We start from the raw sequence: 12,615 nt of genomic DNA, 5'->3' as shown, positions 1-12,615 counted from the left end.
AAACTGGAGCTCACTGATTGGCAATACTAACTGGCCATGAAGTTGAGTTTCAGGGGTCCATTTGTCTCCACCACCCGAGCAAAAGGATTGTAGGTGCTAGCTGGGGCCTTGAATTCAGGCCTTCATGCTTGCACAGAAGGCAATGGATCATTTTTCCAGTCGCAGAGAGAGGTTCTTCATTCTAGAAGAAGGCTTGAAACACACACTTCCACAAATGTTCCCCTTCAGTAGCCAACCATATCAGATCTTTCATTTCTGGCTGAACCCTCCTGAACTGGCTAGCTGTACTCGATTCTGGTTCCTTTTCTAGACTTTCCTGCAGGATAGTCTTCTGTCTTTCTCTTTAAAATCTACCTTCCTCCTCCATCTCCCCTGCCCAGGATCATCCCAGCCAATGCCTCCCACAGAAGTCTGAGGTTCTGGGAATGCTATTTGGAGCCCCAAGAACCCAGCCTTCCTTCATTTTTCTGCTTGTGGCTGATGCCTGCCCTGTGGTGCTTAATCTTTGTCCCTGAGCACATCAGGCTACAGCATGCTTCTGCATGGGCCGTCCCCTTATTACTTGGTTGTATCTTCTTCGGCTTTAAGAGCTCATCTCCTTGGAAGCCACCCTCCTACTCGGGCTAACACTAGGGCCCACAACCTCCTCCACAGTCTTAATAGTTACTAGCATATGCTCAGTATCTAATAGGAGGGACTATTAGATACTGAGCATATGGGACTATGGGTCACGGGGAGGTTCCTCAGTGGCCCTGCTGACACCATATCCTGCTTCTTTTCCTAGTTCCTGGGAGCAGCTCACTGGTCTGTTCACCTTCATCCCCAACCCTTGGCTTAGAGCCTGCTCAGAGGATGCCTCATATCATTGATTCAGAGAATCATAAACAACAGGGGAGAAGCTACAGAGGCAGAAGCAAAGCCCTGAAGCCTGGCTAGACTCCCACAGGACTGTTGCTGTCCAAGCCTATCCCCACCCTGGGAACCAGCATCACTCAGTCCCTTCTCCATGCCCGGTGGTCACACACACCAGTGTTTAACTCCAGACCCCACCAAGGCAGAGGCACATTTCTATCTGTACTCTTCTCCCTGCTTCCCCTCCTGTCTCCCCACCATGCCTGTCATTCTCCCCCTAGGAGTCCTGTGAGCCTGAGCCTGGGTGTGAATCTGAGGATGCTTCAGACCCTGGGTTTTTCTTTTTGACACAAGGTCTCATGTATCCCAGGCTATTCTGGAATTCCCCATGTAACCCAGGATGAACTTGATCTGCTTTTCCTGCCTTCACCTCCCAAGGGCTGGGATCAAAGGCATGCACTATTATGCCCACTTTATATGATGCTGGTGATGGAACACGGCTTTGTGCACGCTAGGCAAACACGCAGTGTCTCTAGCTTGCTTTGTATCTCATTTCCACTAACAAGGAAGGGTCTGCCTCCCTCCAGAAGAGCCTGAGTCATGAGTTATTTTATTCAGCTACAAGACACAGTATGCAGTATGTGGCGGCAGCAGTTACAAAGACTTAGATTTAGAATCAAACGGGCCTGGCTTTGAATACTGGCTCAGCTATTTTCATGCTGTATGATCTTGTGCAACTTGCTCACACTCTCTTAGCTTCCATTTCCTTATAGGCCAAATAGAAATACACAGTGCAATACAGAGCCCCTTCGGATCTAGTTGGTAGACTTCAGTGAGAGAATACACAAGCACCTGCCTAGGCACTCAAACTTGTTTGCCTGCACCCACAGAGAGAAACATAGGAAGTTCTGGTAACTCGTAGTGTCCTACGATGAGAGTCTACCAGTGGAGGTGTGGGAGGAGACCTGGGTTTGCCCATTCTGCAAACCTTCAGTGAGCACACCCCATGTGCTAGAGCCCTTGCTGAGAGCGAGAGCTGATGCAACGGTGAACAATACTGGGGGTGATCCCTGTACCGAGGACCCCAATACCAACTGCTATCAGCACCATGAAGGAATACCAACCACTAGATACAGGTGTCTAGTGAGAGCCGGGGGGGGTTGCTCTAAGGTAAATGACCACTGGAAGAAGCTACCCAAGCTAGGAGGTGAAAGAGACAAAGTGTTCTGGAAGCAAGAGGGAGCTTGGTGGGCCAAGGCCAGGTCTGAGAACGGACTGTTGTTTATCTGAGAACTTAGAAATTACCTGGAATGGTGCAGAATGAGGCTGGGAGGCTTCTGACTCGCCCCCCACCCCCCAAGCTCCCAGGCCAGCCTCTAGGCATATACTTTTGTTCAGAACTGATGAACTCCTTTGTAGTTTTTTTTTTTTTTCTTTTTTAAATCAGCCACACAAATATGATACAAAACCCCTGCAAGCTTGTCAGCCGAGCTGGGAGGGATGCGATTGGATCTGTGTTCTGCCAATCTTTGAAGAGGCACCAATGGGCAGGAGCCACAGGGAGAAGAGCAGCACAGAGGCAGGGAAGTAGCCTCACGCTCAGAGACGCCTGGGCAAAGGACCACAGTGCCTGCTGGGCTGGGGAGGCGCTGTGTAAGGACAGCAACAGAAGCCCTGGACTCTCTCTCTTGAACACTGTGGGCGATCACAATGTTACGTTCTGAACGTAATGTCGGAACATTAACGGCCATCAGATTCTGAATGTCTCATCTTCCAGCTGGCCAAGGAGTTAAGATGGAGTAGCCCAGAAAGATTAGGGGAGAAAACGGGGGAATGTGATGAGACAGAAGGGAGAAGGATGGTCCATAGAATCACATATCACCAGGGATTAGGGGAGATGAAGGCACAAGAGCATCCTTTAGTGTTGCCAATAGAGAGGTCACTGATGGTCTTCTAGAAAGACGTTAAGAAGGATCATGGGAGCTGGGGATGTAGCTGTTGGGAGAAGGTTGGTTTAACATACACAAAACCTTGAGTTTGATCCCCAGCGTGTCCCACAAGGTCACACATACACACAAAACAGACAGAAAACAAGCAGGGTAGTGCATAGTTGTAATCCCAGTCCCCAGGAACGAGGTGGCGGTAGGAGGATTATAAATTCAAGGGTATCTTTAGTTAAAACAAGTTTGAAGCCAGCCTGAGCAACATAAGACCCTGTCTTCAAAAAGAAGATGGCAGACTATAAGTTGGGTGGGATTCCTGTCTTACATGGCCATTTGCATGAGACGAAGGACTGTCAGTGACTACTGTTTATGGTGATATTACATTGTGTGATGGGGTTTAAATCAAAGAGACTGGATTATTATTATTATTAGATTATTAGAAAAATCTCTCATCAGAACCCTTGAAGTGCACAGGGCTGTTCTTTTCCAGGGATCATCAAGCCCTGTCAACTTTATGCTTCTGTTTGCATGTAGAACATGTAACACTGGCCAATTCATCTTCTAGAGCCTGGACCATAAGCGATTCCCAACCCTGCATGTTGCCTTGTTGGAAGCTCCCGACAAGAGGACATATGTAGACTTTGCATATACAAGTGCAGATGATGCATTTCGTAAATCACTTCAGACGTGTCCCCGGGGAAGGTGCCGCAGGCTCTGTCGCCCCTACAGATGGAAGCTGGCAAGGAAAAGACAGGTCCAGATTGAGATCCCTGAGATATATGTGGGAACAGATTGGCAGGGAACAGGGTGGTGATGGGGAGACAGAGAGGAGGGTCTGCAGGGCTGGCGTGCTGTGCAGCTCAGCACCTGGGAAGGGGGATCTGGGAGGAGGGACAGACAGGGATGCTAGAGCATGCTCTTGACACTGCCTGCAGCTCCGGGCCAGCCTCCAGGCACATGCTTCTCTTCAGAACTGATCCACACCTCTGTTGTTTTTAAACCAGCTCTCTATTTGCATAGTGATCCAACTGGGTTCCTTCCACCCTCCTCTGCGAACACCTTCCTCTTGGCAAACATTCACATAATTGCTGCTTGACCTAAGAGCGGGGATGAGCATTTGGCTCCTGTGAGCTCATAGACTCTTCCTAACCCCTTCCTGTGACAAGCCTCGCCACATCCTGACTGGGCAGACCCCAACGGTGAGGCTCTGATGAATGAAATGGCATGTTACCTTACACAGCTCCCCAGATGTGAAGGCAGCTCTCTCTGACCCCAAAGTTCATGCTACTCTCAAGAGCATTTATGAAGACCAAGCAGCCCATCTGGCAAGTGGTGGGGTCATCTTCCTTTGGAGAGTCTGACATGGCCCCTTTTTACTTCAGAGTATTTGGTTCAGCTCTTAGGTTCGTAAACTGTCCTACTGTGTCCCTGTGCAGCGGGGGCCCAGAAAATGTGTGATATGAGTAGGTGTGGTGGTATCCGTCTATAATCTTCGAACTAAGGGAGCTGAGGCAGGAGGATAGCAAATTCGAAACCAGGAGGAACTAGGTAGCAAGACCTTGTCCAAAAACAAACAAACAAACAAACAAACAAACAAACAAGTCTGCTTCAGGAGGCAAACCCAAAACTATCTACAGTGCCACCATCCATCGAGTTATCGATAATACAGACAGTGAGGGACAAGTGCTAGGGAGCTGCCTCAAGAATAGATGAGGACCCCTCACCTCACCCAGGGTCTCCCATGGCAGAACTGTGCCATAAAAACATTGAAGGAGAGACAGCAGTGTGCTAGGTCACACTGCCTGTGGAAACCCGTGAGAGCACGAGGGAGCAGCAGGCCTTGGAGGCCTTGCTTGCAGGGTGGGCTGAAGCTGGGAGAGTCCAGCGGGCTGCATCCAGGCTGAGCAGGGCTTCAGAAGAGATGGACTAGGAAGCTGTCAGCATTCCTTAGGTTTTTCTGAGCACTTCACCACAAGTCAGGCGATGTTCATGCATCAGCACTTAGACACGATGACATCATTAAAACGAGGAAAGTCTCCTTTGGATTAGGACTGGATTTTTAGGGACCCCCATTAGGCTTTCTTTCTGCCTTAAAAAAGATTGGGGGCTAGAGGTATAGCTCAATGCCTGTCTAGCATTCACAAAGCCCTAGGTTCAATCCCCCAATACACCACACAGAAATACAGACACACAGACACACACACACGAGACAGACATTTATGTACTTAACCACTCCAGCCAAAAAATAAAACCTTACCTAAATGGGGGGGGCTCTTCCTATCACCCACCACCTCACCCTCCGCCTTCCCTGGGGTAGACGCTTTGCTGAAAGGTGCATTTATCATGCCTCTGCATGCTTTCTGCTTTTACATCTGTGCATACTGCTGTGATATATGGGTATTTAGTTTTTCGTGTTTAAAGAATCCAAATGAATGATATCATGCAATTTGTTCCCCTGCATCTGGCTGTCTCCTCCCTTCCTCTGAGATTCACAGGCTCTCTAGACCTCTTCATTGCAGTGGAGAATTTCTCAGAGCACTCCACAATGTCTGTGTGTCTGTGGATGGCCAGAGGCTGCTCGGCTGCAGTGAGAGAGACATTCACTGGCTGTGTCCCCGAGAGGATGACTGGATAGCTGGGTGGGTTTTTTTGGTGCTTCCAGGCTGTTTTCCAGAGTGGCTGCACCCATTTCTGGCACGGACATTCTCTACACTCTGTATCCCACTGTCCCACTTTTGTCTGGGGACCAATCTCACAGGGCCAATCTGGTGTGACACGTTCCCGTGTTTTATTTTATGTCTCCTTGGATATAGTAAAGCTCTCTTTGCATTTGCTTATTGGACATTCCTGTTTCTTCTGCCGATTGCCTGATCATACATGCTTTGAATTCTCCTTGTAGCTGAGGGCATCCTCCTGCCTCTGCCTCCCACGCAGCTGGGATTACAGGTTTTTGCCAGCACACCTGGGTGACATGGTGCCAGGGATCAAATGCCAGGCCAGCGCTCTACCAACTGAACTACACCCCTCTACCTTGTCTTCTGGAAATCCGTGTGTGGGAGGCCCTTGTATATTTTGCATTTGACTCTCAGATACCTTTCCATACACATGGGGTTTACACTTTAATTAAATGGATCCATCTTTCCCTTTGATAGTCTGCGGGTCATCAGGAAATCCTACCCTCTGACAGGTTTGCTTGTTTGGAGTCAAGAGTGTCACTGCTGAGTTCAGGCTCATGGCCTAGAAAACATGTAACCCAGGCTGGCCTTCAACTCAGGGTCCTCCTACCTCAGCTTCCCAATTGCTGAGCTTACTGAGTGAGCCATCGTACACTGTTTATTTTCATATTTGATTTTTTTGTATACCTGAGACTGATGGATGGTGTGAAGTAGGAATTCCATTTCTTTCCTTCCTTCCTTCCTTCCTTCCTTCCTTTCTTCCTTCCTTCCTTCCTTCCTTCCTTCCTTCCTTCCTTCCTTCCTTCCTTCTTTTCTCTCTTTCTTTCTCTCTCTCTCTTTCTTTCTTGGACGTCCAATTGCTCTAGCACCATTTATAGCAGACTCTACTCTCTCTCCCACTGACCTCAAGCTTCACTTCCACCAAATATTAAGTTTCCATACATGTGTGAGTCTATTTCTGCAGCCTCTATTCTAATCCTCTGGCCTATTTATCTATCCTTACTCTAACATCACGTGTAACTCTTTAGGTTCCTCCCACGACTTCCTGAGTGCAGCTCTTCAGGGATCTTTGCATCTTCATGGAAGGGACATGTATGTAATGGTTTTGCTCACACAGGTTTCTTGACTATTGTCTTGGGCTCTAAAAACTTTTTGCATGAAGAGGAGACAGATCCAGAATTGAGGTGGCTTGCTAAGGCCACATCATTGAAAAGTGTTGGGCTCTCAAAGCCGCCTAGTCCATCCAGGGAACATCACTGCCCCGTATCTGACATTCTCTACTTCATTCACCGGAAAAACTTCAGAGGGATGACTGTGTGCTTTGTTGGGGGTTCAGACTCCATTTCATAGGGCCTCTTTCTAACAAGAATTGGGGACTCTCCTTAAGGTAGACAAGCCTTGTCCCATCATCTGAGGGTTGTTAGCGTGAGAAAAAGTCGGGCCACCGTCCAAGGTCAGTTTCAAGAGCTCTCTCTCGGGGCGTGCACTTGGGCCCAAGGCACAGCTTGAGAGGACTCAGGCTTCCCCCTGGAATTACAGGCGTTCTCCCGCCCTCCCGCCTCGAGAGGCAGGAATGCGCAGGATCAGCTTTCAGCAGAGCCACGGCTGCCTTTCCGGGGAGCTCCCGGGACAGGCCCTTCTTCAACGGCCGAATTAACTGGTTCTGTCTGTCCGACTGGGAGAGCAGCTCCCACTAAAAATAGCGCCCTGCTCAGGGCGGCCCGCACCCGCCCGCCCGTGCCTGTACCACCGCCTAGGGAGTCCGAACCCGGACGGTACCAGGAGCCCAGGCACCCCAGAGTCCGACCCCCACTCGAGCCCCAGGCCGCGCGCGTAGCGCTGGCGCCACAGGTGCCGCGGAGGGTGGACGGTCCGACGCCGGCCGGGATGGGCGCTGGGCGCTCGGCCTCCCGAGCGCTGGCCTGGGCCTCCCTGCCGCTGCTGGGGCCTCCTGCGGGCGCGCTCTGCGGGGACACGCTCTGCAGCCGAGGTAAGGCCGGGCGCGCGCCATCGCGGGCCTCCGCCTCCTCGTCCGCGATCCTCCCCCTCCAGGCCACTCGCGGTCCCCCGGGGCCAGGCGGGGCGGACCCAGGCACCCGCCAGTTTCGGGGACAAGAGCCAGGCGAACTCTGTCAACTCACCTGCCATTAAGATCGGAAAAGCGTTCGGGGTCCCCTTCTGGTCTCAGTGTTTCTGGCGCGGAAAATGGGGCGATGGAATCTGTGTGGGCCGAGGAAGTGGGGGGACCTCGAGCCCGCCGGATTGGGATGTTTATGTGGATGGGGTGTGTGTGTGTGTGGGGGGGGGGGTTGCTGTGGTCTCTTTATCGGGCTCTGGTACCTGCCCGCAGGCCTGAAGTTGGAGATGATGCAGAACGTACAGGAAAGTTAAGGGGTCTGCGCGCCGGGAGCGGTGCTTGCAGGAAGGGTTAGAGGGTGACAGAGGAGGAAAGAAAGAGAAGCCTTGCTCCTCTCTCTGGTCCCTGGGAGACAGCTAGGGAGGCGGGGAAGGACCTAGAAGGGCGGGCTGAGGCCATGTGCGAGCCGGACACGGCTGAGCCCGGCCAGGGAAGAGGCGTGTGGCCCCGCCTGGACCCCGGCCAAGCGCGGGCGGGGGCGAGCGCTGGCAGCCGAGGGGTTCGCCCTGCCCAGTCCGGCCCGGCGGGTGGTGGAGATGTGGGGTCGATTGACCAAACAGGTGCGCCCCCGCCCCTCCCCACCCGCCCCCGCTGGGGCCCGTGGGCGGGCGGAGCTGCGGCTGCGGGGCCAGCGATTGGCAGGGACGGGCAGGCCGGGTGGCCAGGCAGCAGAGAGCCGCGGCGCCGCGGGAGGCGCGGAGCCGGCCGGAGCTCGCTCCAGCCCGGCCCGCTCCTCTCGGCCCGGCCCGGCCCGCCGAAACTTTCCTGCCGCCGAACTGGCAGCCCGGAAACCTGCGACCCGAGGACGTGGTGACTCCGCGACCCTGGCCCTGGGCTGTGCCGACTCCACAGCGCCCAGCGGCCAGGCCAGCACCTAGAGGTAATTGGCTGAGGACCGCGGGTCAAGTTGAGGGGACCCTAACACCTGTAGGGATCCCATCAGGGTCTCCCTGAGGACCGTGGGAGCCTTGATACCTCTGTAAGGCTCCAGGACCGCGGAGTGCGCCTCGGCCTCGCTTTATTTACTTCTCTTTTCTGCTCTCTCTCAGGACCTCTGAGTCACGTCAGACCCTTTAAACTTTGCTGTGTTCTGCCTCTGTCTCTGACCGCAGCAGGGTGCAGGGCTGACAAGGTCCTCTGGAAAGGAGGGTGCAGGTGTCACCAGGAAAGCCCCTTCAACTGGGGCCTGCTGTCTACAGGAACTGGGGTACAGGGTTTTCCAGTCTGTCAATTCCAGAGGCTTCCTGTGACCCCCAAACCTCAGACCCCAACGCGGGCACACACGCACACACACTGTCCCTCCCATGTGCCCAGCAAGTTTGGGATGCTTGTATTCCTTGTTAGCTGGCGCTGTTACTAAGGACGTAGGTGGGCGCTGGGAAGCCTCGCTCCTTTCCTTGGCCTGCTTCCAGCCCCACCTTCCACTAACAGCACACCTTGAGCTACCTCCTGCATGGGGACAGAGACCCACACCGGGTCCCTGCCTGGTGAGGATTGCAAGCTTTTCCGGGTTTGGCTCTTCTGTGGTATGTGTGCCCAGCTTCAGCCCACCTTCTTCAGCCGTGGAGGTCGCAGTAGGGGTGTCAGTGGGGCACCAGTGAGAGTCATAATAGGAAACACTACTCTTCCTCAGAATTAACCAGACCTAACACCCAGCTCTAGAATCTAAAGAACATGAGTTCAAATCTCAGCTTCCCCTGCCCACTAACTATGTCTTCCTAACCTCCCTTCACATAAGGGGTCCATCCCAGAAGGGTCGGGTGAGGCGTTTATGAGGTAAGGCCTGAAAGGCACCTGCTCACAGGGTCAGAGAAACCCAGACCTCCTGGAACTTGAGCTTGGATGCCCGTGGGGCTCAGCATCCGTGTGCTGCTGTTTCCCCTCCTCTCAGGAGCAAGCGAACGGGGAACAGCAGCCCTTCTCGCCCAGGCCTTTTGAGAACGGTGCACACATTTCCTAAGGACAGGTGCTTGTAGGTCCCAGATGACAAATGGTCCCACCTCTTCTCTTCACTGTGGTGAACCTGTCAGAAAGCTAGGCCTTTGAAAGTGGAGGTGACTGACTACCGTAAATGCTGAGAACAGCAAAGGACCCAGCAGGCTAACATGCAGGAGAGAGGGCCCAAACCACAGACCTGGGCTCCGCCGCTCTTGGGATGCCCCAGGCTCCCGCCCTTCAGGGTGTCCAAGCTGCATCTGTACCTGGTAGACATCTAATCTCTTTAGCTCAGGTCTTCCAGGGACGGGGAACCTGGAGGCTCTGGCTTTATGACTGGACATGTCCAGTTAGCTAAAACATTCTTGCTGTTCAGGGTGGAAATCTGTGTCCCGGTTACTTCCACCCACTGAATGTTTACAGACCTTCAGGCACCACTTATTGGCTCAAGTATTGTCTGTGGTCCCCCAGTCCTGACTTTCTGTGCCCTTCCTGAGGCGCTCGAGACAGTGTGACTGAGTTTGGCTGTTTATTACATACCGGGTTCCGTGGTGCTGGGGACATTACACGTTGCGTTCTTAGGAGAGCCCTGGGAGGCTGAGGCTTTCCTTAGCCTCAGTTTGCATGTAAAGACATGGGCCTAGCCTGAGGAAGGGGCTTATCAAAGGTCGTCCAGTCAGGGATGGGGCTGGGCTGCACCCCAAACCCAGCAGTAGCCCATAGAATCTGTGCTTCTAATTGTCACTTCTGACCCCTTTTGAGTGACTACCATGGTGTGTGTGGGCTTGCATGTGTGTGTGAGTGCACTTGTGTCCAGGCCTGTTGTGTGTGTGCCAGGATGCTTTTATCCCAGGCACCCTGGGTACCCGTTGGGAAGCAAATTTTTCATCTCTACTCCTGACCTAGAGGTCTTCCCTGCAACCGATCTCCAGGCCCTCTGCAAAACTCAGCTTGAGAACCATCACCCTCAGGTCCTCTGAGGAAGAGAATGTGGGTGGTGATGAAGATCAGGGGATGGGAGGCAGGCCAGAGGGAGAGGGGAGTCCAGTGAAGTTTTTGAGGTGTGCACACCTAAGGGCAGATCTTTGACCTTAGCCTTCTGGAAAGGTTGGCACACCTTGCTGAGACCCTTGTGCTCGGTTGTTTAGTTAGAGAGGCAGGGCCCTGTAGAGGTGAATGGGATCTCCTCCCTCTCTCCCCATCTTAGCGTGGGCACCCTGGACCTTTCCAGCGAGGGGGCTGTGTGCCTGAACCTCTGGAGGAGGGCGCAGAGCAGGTCTGTTTCTTGTTAAATTGGTCCTCCCTGGAGGCCATCTCTGGGGACTTCTCTCTTCTGAGGACTGGCCTGGGTGTGGTGGGAAGGGCACGCTCACGTGAACAGTTCCATCACATTTCTGCCCTTCCAGCTCCGAGGCAGACAGAGCCTTGTTTCGCCTTTAAACCTTTTGATCCCCTTGAGGGCTCAGGGTTATTAATGAGCATTTTATGGATGAGGTCCCTGGAGTCTAGGAAGAGGAAGTGAACATCCAAAGCCCGTATACAGTTTGGGAAGAATGAGTAGAAAGTGGTAGAGCCGGGACTTGAACTCATGTCCTCTAACTACATACACAGGCCTTCTTTGCACTGGGCCTTGTCATGGTTTTCCTGCCCAACCGGTGGTGGCTTTGATGTTAGCGATCTAGCCCGCCTGGAAGATGGAGGGCCTGGGCTCTGGCAGTGATCCTGGGAGGGTCCTTCGCATCTTTAGGCTCTTCAGATGTGAAGGGGATAGAGGCAGGGCTGCTTAGCTAAATAGCTGAAGCCCTCTACAGCCACAACCTCCCCTGGCCTCTCTGAGGAAGAGTACCCTGATGGGGTCAGGGCCCGAATGATGTTGCTGGCCTCAGAATGCAACAGGCTTTCACACGTAGGACACTCCAAGACAGTGTTGGTGGAAGTAACTGGGATCCCTGAATTAGAGCCAAAGGGAGCTGGAGTCTCCTTCTCAGGCTGGAGTAGCCTGGGCCAAGAGACCTGGGGAGTGTAGCACCTCTAATTTCTCTCAGGTTGCCGCCCCTCTCTCCCTTCAGCCCTTCTGCTTCTGCTTCCCCGCTGTACTCCTGCCTGGTGCTCTAACCCCTTCCAGGTGGGCGCCATCTCGGGCCCCTCGTACTGCACCTGTGCCTGCGGTGCCCAGCAGTTGGGTTTCTTGAAGTGGCCCTTGTTAGCTTCAGCTTTCCTCTCCATCCTGAATCTTGTTCCCCTTTGATATTGGTTGCCTGTGCCCGGCCACAGCATCAGGGCCTAAGCTCTGGGCCACCGTGTGTGGCTTTGAAGTTCCTTTCTGTCACTTCCCTCCTCTGCTCCTCAGGCTTCCAGCATCCTTCGTTCCTGAGGCTTCTGACTGTCCTCCTCTCTCTATTACTGTTGGACTGCCCGGCAGTGTCTCATCATCTAAGCATTAGCCACCCCTGTTCGGCACTGGCTGACTCCTGTCTCCCAGGCTGGCTGTAGACTCTCTTTGTAACTGAGCATAGCCTTGAACCCCTGACTCTCCTGCCTCCACCTCCCAAGTGCTAGGATTCCAGGCATGTGCTGCCATACCTGGTTTATGCTGTGCTGAGATGGAACCCAGAGCTTTATGCATGCGAGGCGTCTGAGCCATGTCCAAGCCCCAGCTTGCAGCTTCTGTTACCATGTAGACTTGTCCATCTCCCAAGGCAGGCCCTTGACTTCGGGAGGTTGACAGACGTAGTACTTCTCGCTTGAGTGTCCACAGGGTGAGTGAGCCCAGCAAAGTGCCTTCCTATGCCCGGCGACTGCATATTCAGCTTAGCCAGTGCCCTGCCAGTGCTCCTGGCGTAGAACACTTTCCTTGCTTCCTGCATTCTAGCACAGCCATACAGAAGCCTCTGTGTCTGCATTCAGGCTGGGCTGACCATTGTTGAAAGGCGAACAGATGCTTTGGATTCATTGACAGATGTCTGTGTCTCTTTAAGATTATCTGAATATGTTACCTCTTTCTGTCTCTGTCTCTCTCACTCTGCGTGTGTGTGTGTGTGTGTGTGTGTGTGTGTGTGTGTGTGTGTGTGTG

At 53.2% G+C, this 12,615-nt stretch overlaps 1 protein-coding gene across 1 annotated transcript in view; it reads left to right on the top strand.

The window, feature by feature from the left end:
* Positions 1-8,345: 8,345 nt before the first annotated feature.
* Positions 8,346-12,615, top strand: part of Dab2ip (DAB2 interacting protein) — a 149,887-nt gene continuing 145,617 nt past the window's right edge. Inside the window, exon 1 of the mRNA XM_055599889.1 lies at positions 8,346-8,487. The gene's annotated coding sequence lies outside the window, so the exon portion shown is untranslated. The remainder of the gene's footprint in view (positions 8,488-12,615) is intronic.

The sequence above is a fragment of the Psammomys obesus genome, unplaced genomic scaffold (genome assembly GCF_907164565.1).
Source record: "Psammomys obesus unplaced genomic scaffold, mPsaObe1.curated_primary_1811, whole genome shotgun sequence".
NCBI lineage: Eukaryota > Metazoa > Chordata > Mammalia > Rodentia > Muridae > Psammomys > Psammomys obesus.
Note: the sequence above shows the minus strand (reverse complement) of the source record. Positions and strands in the feature narration are given on the sequence as shown.